The sequence below is a fragment of the Cephus cinctus genome, unplaced genomic scaffold, assembly GCF_000341935.2.
Source record: "Cephus cinctus unplaced genomic scaffold, Ccin1 Ccin1_scaffold1857, whole genome shotgun sequence".
NCBI classification, from domain to species: Eukaryota; Metazoa; Arthropoda; class Insecta; order Hymenoptera; family Cephidae; genus Cephus; species Cephus cinctus.
The window spans coordinates 325,539-335,538 of record NW_014334032.1 but is presented as its reverse complement, the minus strand read 5'-3'; the positions used below and the strand labels follow the sequence as shown (position 1 = coordinate 335,538).

General features: G+C 41.8%; 1 long non-coding RNA gene across 3 annotated transcripts in view; it reads left to right on the top strand.

The window, feature by feature from the left end:
* The first annotated feature begins 267 nt into the window (after window positions 1-267).
* Window positions 268-10,000, top strand: part of LOC112495280 — a 21,199-nt gene continuing 11,466 nt past the window's right edge. The window contains exons 1-3 of one of the 3 annotated variants that reach the window (XR_003061669.1): window positions 268-719; window positions 5,976-6,151; window positions 6,258-6,627. This is a non-coding gene — a long non-coding RNA (uncharacterized LOC112495280). The other 2 variants (XR_003061667.1, XR_003061668.1) reach the window with 2 other exon arrangements.

The window sequence follows — 10,000 nt, the reverse complement described above, 5'->3', positions numbered from 1 at the left end:
GCTCTGACCCAGAGTGCGCTAGTGTACTGCTCCAATCATATGGATACCGGTATTTAAAAATATTCAATGTATATAATCATTTTATTTCCACAGATATACAGTACATTTAAATATATATTGATTGCCAGTAGATTCAATGTAAAGTTAATAATGTACTTTTATCTAGTCTTTTACCGACCAATCCGAGAAACACCAGACAGTTCCTGCCACCTGGTGTCTATTTTCCGTACTCGCAATGAAGCCATCGTCATCAGTACTGCCAACGGAAAACGCACTCGTCGAGTCAACTGTAGTCGCGCCGTAAACACTGTCAGTGTATCGCGTCGGCACTCGCTCATTTTCGCTACCAAAAATCGCAATAAATAGGACGCTCGCGTTTGTTAGCTCCCCTAGTGAAGACAAGAGTCAAATTCTGGCCCCCTAAAGGAACGCGAAACACGATAAATCCATTCAAAAATCGAAGGCGCGTAGTCGCGGAGTGCGCGGGTTGGCAGCGTTGTGAGCGAGTGCAGTAGGGCTGCCATTTTCCGTGTGGTAGAGCTTCGCAACGTATCCTAAAGCCTCCAAAGTGAGGAGTCCTGAAACTGTGAAGCTGCGTGAAATTCAGCAGGTCCTTCAGGACCCTCTCCCGTGCGAGAGGATCAATGAGACGAGGGACGTCCTTGTGAAGACATCATAAAGCTGCTGAAGTGCACATCGAAACTGGACTCCCGATCAAGGTTAGATCATCTCCAATTGGATATATTTTTTTTCTACACCATTGACGCAGCACCACGCTCTATGGTGTAGCTCTTTATGTGAATATATGTGAGAAAAGTGACAGCTTCTTCTTCTGCAGATCTTACTCTCGTTATGGGATACATTATTTGTGTAGTGTTGAATCCAAAAATATTATTCTTCGTCCAATCAGCTGATCCCTCTGATAATTTTATCAATCTCTTAGCTGAATCTTCGAATTGATCGTCTGCCTGTCGTGTAACTGAATTGTCCCAATCCTGTAATACCTACGGGTGGAAGATTCTTTGTGGATTCGTCTTGAATTACATTCTTGAAAAAAAAAATGACGTTACGGTGTCTGTTCCAATGACACGTCTCTTCCGGGAAGAGGTTACTCCAAACCTTCCTGAAATACTTTCCTTAAGGATGCAACGTTTCACAACAGGAACCCTGATAAAGTCGTTCACGTGTGCATCCACCTTTAATGCCTCAGGCGCATCGTATTTCTCGCTATCAGCTGGGCTCCGTTATTATTCATTTTTGTTTTATGCTCCGATGACTGCGTTGCATTTATTTGACGATCGTCTGGAAGTTTTACCATCTTCGTGAACCGGATTGTCGTGACTTTCGTCATCGAGTGATAAATTGCAAAACAAGCGCGTGGATGAATCGCGTCTAAATATTTTTGCACGGGCAGTTCGCGCTTTTGGCTGAATGGGATCTGGTTACAAATTTTACACGTATTACTCAACGTGGCGTACGTATACAATATACATATAGATAATATTATTTTTAATAAAGACTACAGTATATATATAGTTATCCAACACAGAAATTCTCTTTACAGGTTTCACAAAGATAAACAGAAAAGGCAAAATGGCTCGATGAAAAATATTATTCTGCATTATACATCCAGGTTATTTTTCTCAAAGAAAAACGTCATTGAATTTTCCAGTACAGCAAACGTGACTCGTTCCCGATCATCGCGTAGCTAAGCCAGACACTACTTGATCCAATAAACACGCTTCCACCTCAATACTATTTACTGTCTGCGTCATGCATATTCTTTATCCGCATGTAAATTTGAAACGTCAATAGGAAAAGAAATAGAGAAAGAAAAGAACAATGGCGATTATTTTTATTTAACAAAAGCCGAATTGAGGCGCCACAGGAATTTCCATACGGTAAAACCCGACGGGAGCAGCGAGTGAGAAAGCGTAGAAGCGTCAGGTCCTGCAGAAAAGAAGGAAAATGAAAAATTGTTGAGTCCTGTAAAAAGGAAGGGATGAGCTCAGTGTCGTTAAGGGAAAAGGGATCGAGGTCGTTGAGGTTACAGAAGTTAACGATGGCAGTAGAGAATGTAGGTATGGCATCTAGTAAGCGCTCGGAGAATATATAGGGATTTTAAGTAAGGATAGGTAACAGACAGTATAAAGGGTAGGTAGGAAGTTTCCATGAAACTGCGGTTTAACATTCCCCCGTATCTGTCATAGTGTAAAGCGTAGTAAATATCCTCAATAATTCCCTATTGGTCGTCGTACAAGTCTGGTGTAAAATCGCATTATACATTCAGTACTATAAACCGTGCTGATTTCACACCCCATGAAAACCTTTTAAGGTTAGGTCAGGTTAGCGAGGCTATCAACCTACGCACATAGAAACACGATTATTCCTGTCGATAATTCACCGAAGCTCCCAGTTATTGCAGATAGCTGTAAAACGCGGATTAAATTATTCGAAAAATTTTTTGGCTTTGACACAATAACAATTTTTTTTTACCCATTTATACTCCGAGGTCAAAATTTATTTTTGAAAAAAATTTTTTTTGCATAGTTGCCAACAATCTTCCCGTAGTCCGTAACGATCCTGCGTGTTATAGCCTATAGGTCAATGCCTCGACGCTTATGTCAATGCTGTGATAAAAATTGTTGACCATTGACAATGACTGCTACGAAAGACGAATTCCATTCTACTTAAGTCTGTCTGGGTTTCGATAATGGATAAATGTTTTTTTTTTTCCCCTAATTTATTCCTTCCTAATCGTGCATAACGTTCGAGATACTACCCGGCTCTGCAACCGTTACCTTATCTCTCTTTGCCTTCACTGTTTTAGTTCTTCCATTTTGTTATTTTTCTATTCCCATACAAAGTCGATAACAGCACTGCCATCTGGCATTTGCACGATGCACGACCCATTGAAGTTGAGTATACATAGGTAGGTATACTATTTCTGTATTTAATATAATTATCGATTATTTTGTTTGTATTGATTCGTTCGACACCGCTTCTGGACGATCTATATTAATTATATATCTTTCATTCATAGTCCAATCACTGGATAAGAAGGTCCCGTGCGAATCGGAACGAATATCGCTGGAAAATTCTTGTCCGCTGGTAACCCAATTGCCTTGACCAACATACATACCATACGTGCCTTACGCAAGAGCTTGCCGACTTGCCTTCTGTGTTACAGCGAATGCAAAAGTAATGGCCGACGCAACGAGATGCAACCGGGTAGGCAACGCACGTGCTAAATATAGACGCTGGACGATGTCGCAAACTTTACGGTATCAATCGAAGGTTATCGATTGTTAGTAGGATCGCAAGTGTATGGAAAGACGGGTTGGCAGGGGGAGATATTTTGTAAGATTGTGAAAGGACCTTTAAAGTCGTACACCCGATGCCTGTACGTGCGTTAGGATTTAGAATGTTTCAATGAATATCGTGCGTTTCTGTTTACATCGATTACGCCTACTGTTTGAATTTAAACAAATTTACCTAATATCGCCTCATCATTGACTGATAACGATTGTTATTATGCACGAATGACACCCAGACCATTTATTATCCAGTGTATTGAAATTAGCTGGTGTCATTTATCCGCGAAATACGTAAACAAGCGAGACTGACAAACAGATAAAATATTCAGGACTGTAGCTTGCCATGATCGACCACCAGCTTGGATGGCAACGATCGATTATGCCGGACCGATTGGTTAGATGGAAATCATTTTTCGGCTCATGGAAAATTAGTCCCTAAGATCATTTGACGCGATAGCGTTAATAGATATATCATAATAGCACAGTTTTCTTTCTACACTATTCGTAGTCCGTGCCTGACGGTTGCTCGTAGCGCTTTGAAAATTCTAGAGTACCGCTCAGTGCGCATGCGCGCGCCGAACGGAATAAAATGGCAGCACGGCGCTGTCGTCGGCAGTTCTCGCCCCCCATGAGCCACCATAAACAAGCATCCGCCATCACTCTAATCGACTCTACGTTCTGAGTGGGCACGGACGTTACATACTTTACCACTTGATTCTCGCCGGCACTTGCTCGAAAGTATCGCTGTATTTTGTAACATATGTGCAACTGTATCTACGAGTTTAAACTATGCGCGCTGCTAACCAATGCCGTAATACTTGTATGCATCTACGTATGTATATTCAATGGCAATGGATACCCTTTACCCATGTACATCACAGAGCCAAGGAACACTCCTCGAAGATACTTCACGGTTCATTTACCTTGGGCAACGAGTGAACGCTCTACAATCTATGTCTACGTGTGTATATATATGTATATAACCAAACTTCTGGATCAGGTTAGGTTCTAGAAGTTTTCGAAACTCTACCTCACGTAGGCCATCTTGTGGGATCGAGTTTTACCCGTGTGTTTTGAATCGTGATAACAAAATAGTTAGATGACTTTTTTTTTTATAGGTATAAGCCGGTTTTCATTACGGTTCGAGGATCGACAAATTACAGTCTTATTACGTGTCCGCTGGCACGCTAATGTCCTTGCCAACTAAATCGCGCTCGTGCGAACGATCGTCGCGTCAAATTGCTCAAGGAAATGAGTGCTTTGGATATTTGTTTCTAAAGTGCTACGCGGCGCGGCCTTTGCATTGTCAACGATATTTTACGTTTCTCAGTCCGGAGAATAAAAGTTTCTTCACGTATTTCAGGTACCTCCTTCTTGCTCGTCTCTCAATGACCAAGCAGCGTGTCGTTACTTTGGTATTTCATACAGCTTTACGGCGGCTTCGAGCGTCAAGTCTGATGACGAAATCTGTCTTCGGGCATTGGCACGTGCGTCCGTCATAAAAGTTACATGGATACCAGGCCTTATTAGATAGGCTGGAGGGTCTCGTGATTTAAAAATAATTGCAAAGACCTTTGTCCTAACTGTCTTAATGTACGAGACCCTGGATCCTCGATCGGCTCCATTAATGGCTAACCGTCGTTAGCCGCGCGTACAGTCGTTCCGGTGAATGTAAGACTTATTTTCATTGCCGCGAGGCCTTCACGCCAAATCCCTAACGTTATCCCGTTTTACCGATAGCCCTCGTGGAATATTACCAATTGGCAAACTAGCGTGCGCCTACGTTAACCTTCGACGAGGTTCTCGAACCCTTCGAGAAACGTCTCCGTCATGGGTGCTTGCGACTTTTTGTTTGCTTTAACGTGACCTCTTTCTTTTTCGCTATTGCCAATGCTATCTTTTGCGGTTTTATATATAGCACTTTTAGCCGGATAATGTTTTTATGGATGTTTCGGAAAAAATTTGAGCACGTTTTACAGTCGGGTTCCATGGGAACGCGTGGGTTTTGAGGATTTTTTATATTCGATATTATTACGTGGTACCAATGTGGGTACTTGGGTAGATACTTACCTGGGTCAATGTTTTGTAAATTTTTTAAGTACTGTCTGATGTCTCTGTGTACTCCAGCTTCTTGGGATTTCGAATCGATGTGTGTCGCTCTTACTCGGGTTTCTTTGCTCTTGGCTGCTCCGAGCTGAGAGCAGTTTTCGCTATTTTTATGGGATTTTGTCTGACAGTTGAAACTCGATCGTAAAGCACTAATGGCGCTAGGTACTTTTCTCATGTCTTTGTTGGTGCCATTGCTTCTAACTGTCGATGAGAAGCGGCACAATTTTTCCTCGTGCAGTTGCTATCGGAGTTCACGAGCTTTAGATTTGTCGATAAGTTTAGGAGCAATTTTGTAAATCCCTATAGACCGTATTTTGGGACTTCGTTCATTTAGAATGCGATATATGCATTGTTAGTAAAGGATATTGATACTCTGTGTACTTGAGTAATTATGATGATTTGGAAAACTAGTTCTTGGAATAATATTACGATACAAGGACACGTAGAACCTGTGGAAGTACTGTAGGGAAAATATATTTAAAGCATTTTCATAAATACGAAAGTTGATTTTAAAAAAATGTGAAAATTAAAAATCGTTTTTTTTTTAAGATCCACAGAATCCAACTACCTTGGGTAATTGGATAAAATACAATTTTTCATTGCTCTGTCAGCTTCGAGACACGACCGGAAAAATGAACGGGAAGCAGATAGACGTAATCCTTATCCCTTTTTGAAGTTGGTACAAAAAAGAGTTAAGAAGAAGGGAAAGAGATCGCCTTTTGAAGGTACGGACAGAGACATACAATTCGCATCAGGTCAGAGCTTATTCAAGCAGGCAAAAGAATACGGATAAAAAGAGCACCGTCTAATCTGTATTATGTCTGTCTGTAGATGTAGTACACAAAAAAGTGAGACGGAGGAACATAGCAATAGAGATGCCATAGATAGGATGAAGCCAACAGGCGGCGGCGTAGTCAATCCTGATTGGAGCACCACGAAATCGCTACTGAATTCAGTTGAGCGAGTTCAGTCTTGTCTTGGACACCGAGCGAGCATTACTTATGTAGAACTTCACTTCTACGCAGACTCGAACACGTGTTTTCCTTCCCTCTCTCTCGCGCGCGCTCCGCCGTCCCTTCTCACTGTCTCTCTCTTCGGTTTAGTCTAGTCTGGTATACCTGGAAATCCCACCCTGTCACTTCGGGCCAGTCCTCTATCGCTTCTTCGAGCCCACTCTCACTGTTCGTACTGTTTGCGCTGTTTACAGTGAGCGACGAGCGCCGGTCGAAAATGTTCAGTGTTCATTGGCAAACTGAATTAAATAAATGCGCTCGGGTCTGTTCTGTTATTTAATTCTGTGATTTTACCCGGGTGATCGCGGACGGACTTCGGACATTTTTATTATGCTGTCGACGGTGGTGTGCGTGGATCGGGATTCTAGTAACAGTGCTTTTCACCCTTATGGCGGTAAATATAAAAATTTTTTTAAGTGTCGCACGGTGAATTAAGTGAATTTTGTATTTTTGCCAGTTATTCTTGGTTCTTCTTTTTAATAATAACTTTCGACAACCCGTGCTAAACTAGTGTGTGAAAAGTGCTTTCCTTTTGGGTCTATTTCCAATCGTTGGCCGGGAATTCGGTAAGTTTAACGTTTCATTTCGATACCTTCATTGGTTTATTGATTTGGGCGATATTAACTTGATCGATTCGTCGCCTTGTCGAGCTTTCGAATTCGTGTCGCAACTTGCGAATACTGTCGCTGTACTCTTTTCCTGTTACGTTCGTGTTTTGTCGTGACGAAATACACGCTGCACTTTCGTTTCGCTTGTTGTGTGTTTCTTAAGACTTCTGCTTGGCATTGTATACCGTCGCGCGACAATAGCGGCGTATTCAGCGAATTTCACGTATGACGATTCGATCGCCGCTCTTTCTTTTTATTATTTTCTTTTATATTAATAATGCAAAGTTACCACTGAGTGTCACCCTGTGCTATTGTTTTATTCACGCTCCGCGTTACGTTTGCATCCTGGCGACTTTGCGCAACGGCTTCGGTCTTACCGTACGAGTGTTTGCGATTCCTCTCCCGTCGTCTCTCTACATTACCTTTTGTTGTGCATCAGCCTTCATAATGGGCGCGATAATACCACCGCTTTCCTGTCGTCGGACAGACGTGACTGTATAATCATTTACGGTGCTATTAACATCACTCTTTTATGGAATAGATTGAATACCGCGTGTACGTTTTAATTAACCTAAGTCGTCGCAATTAGAGATTCGCCTTTACCTCCATTGCACAAACATCGAGGAACGCCGAAACGTCGATGCAGAATTCGATTAAGAATTAATTACTCTGAAATTTGCTATGACCAAAACTGAAATGGACACTGAAAAAAAATTTGTTTTCCTAAAAACGTCAATGACAATACCGACCACTACAGTGCGTGTATGTAAGATACTTATTTGATTCGTACGAAAAAAAAAATTTTCTTATCTGAAGATAGACGATAAAATCATAAAGTCAATTTATTGATATAAAAAGAAACAACACTGATAAAAGGTAATGTTTATGTATAATACGCTGCTTTATTACACGTAATTACGTATATACGAAGGCTCGATGTCATAAAAATCGATAAAAATCGTATTAGTCCAGGGAATAGGATTTTATACGGATATGCTGGAGTTTCATATTAAATGCATATCCATCCTGGAGATACCAGTCAGATATGATAGCTGTCATGTAAAATCGAATCAGTAAGAATCTATTTGGCAACTCTGCGGTTTAAGGGCGCAAAAGAATACGAGTTTTCCGAATCTCGTTGGCAAATTTCCCACCCAAATAACGTCTCTGTATATAGACTGTCAATGATGAATAATGGATACTCGCCTTCATCGTATCTCGAACTTTTACTCCCGTCGCTTCTCTCTGCGCAGCGTCTACTGTATTGTTTATCATGCATCCAGCGTCCTGACCTGCACACAAAATCTGTAAGGGAGCCAGAACACTGGCACAGATTGTTTCACCGTGAACCATTACCCTGACCCCTTTACATCGTCACGACATACATATACTCTCTTCGTACTAACTCCACTTAGGTACCTCCTAATGTTTACACAATTCAACGTTTCCTTTTTCAGTTTACATTAGGCGACTCTAATCCCTCCCTCGCCCCCTCTCGCAACCATAGAACCTTCTCGTAACGTTCTCTTCTGCAACTTAACCTCGACTAGCCATCGCAATGACACTTTTCATATTTCGCCATGAAAGCTAAATACCCTATTACGGTATCACCGTGTATACCATCCGATCGGTTTCCATTTAAGCGTCACACAGTCTGGAACAACAGTGCGGAATAATTATGATGATTTTTCATTCGTTGCTCATACGGTCCAAGCGACGATTTTTCCGTATATAACCTGTGTCTCGTAATATCGGTTGTGTATTTATGCAATACCTTTACTGCTTATATCGTCGCGTATCGAGCAATATTTTTTTTTTTTTCGTCTCTCTTCGCCATACGTTTTCGGATCGGAACCACTGCTTTTCCACTGTTACGTTCGGGTCGCTACGTAAACGAGCCTGCTAACGGCTACATGGGAGTCTTGTTTTGTCGGGCGCACGATCCGGCTTGATTATGTGCCTCTAGAGTTAGCTAGGTGGTCATAAGAATGACCGGCGATAAGGATTAGGTAATCGGATGGTAACCGAAAAAAGTAAGCGACGCTTTCGTAATCGTAACTTTGAAGTCTTAAAACGTGCGCCGTGGCTCGGGAATTTGTATCATTGGTTTAAAAGCGATTTGAATTTTTGTCGCGTTATGTAACGAGTACGCGGGTATGACGGGTGGTCTGTCAAAAAGGTATTGATGTCGGTATACAGTGTGGCCTACTATTACGATTACTACGAGCGGTGGCGCCCACCCTTGGAAGAGAGGTTGGAAGGTACGCGAAGGAAAATTGTATAACCTATTGTCGTATAATTGTACGACTTACGCAGAATAATTAAAGCCGAGCCTGACTCGATCGAATCTTTTGCTCTTGCTCGTGCAAGGTCACGTTATGGGCTTCGGGGGATTCCTTTGGTTTTATCACGGACTCATTAACCCAGTGGGAAATTCAAATGGCGATATAACGTTGCGCGGGATTATCGTTTGCGCTTATTTGCCAACGAGGTGGAATGACTTTCAAATGATTCTTATACCGCAACTGTTGACAACCGTCATTGTTTTCTTGAAAGGCGCAGTCGGCCATATTGGATTTGGAATCGGAACGTCTATTTTCTTTTTTAACCCTGTAACAAAATTCCATTCGTATCAAAGCTCTGCTACAGCCTCGTTGCATTATGCTCTGTGGATAGTACGATCTCGATCGTCAGGGCCGTATATAGGGTGGGTGCTGTTTAGAAATTTTTTTTTTTCGTTTTCTATAAAAATTCACTCAGTCGAAATCTCTTTGCTATTACGTCTCTTACTCTGTTTCCTTGTTTTTTTTTCCCCACCGTCTTTTCTTCGCTCCCGCCACACTTTAATTGCGATTACCCAATAGTTTTTCGTCTGCCGACCAAGTCGCGATCGCTTGGCCGGTGCAACGGCCGACGTGAAACTATACCTTTTTTTTTTTTTTTTTTTTTTTTT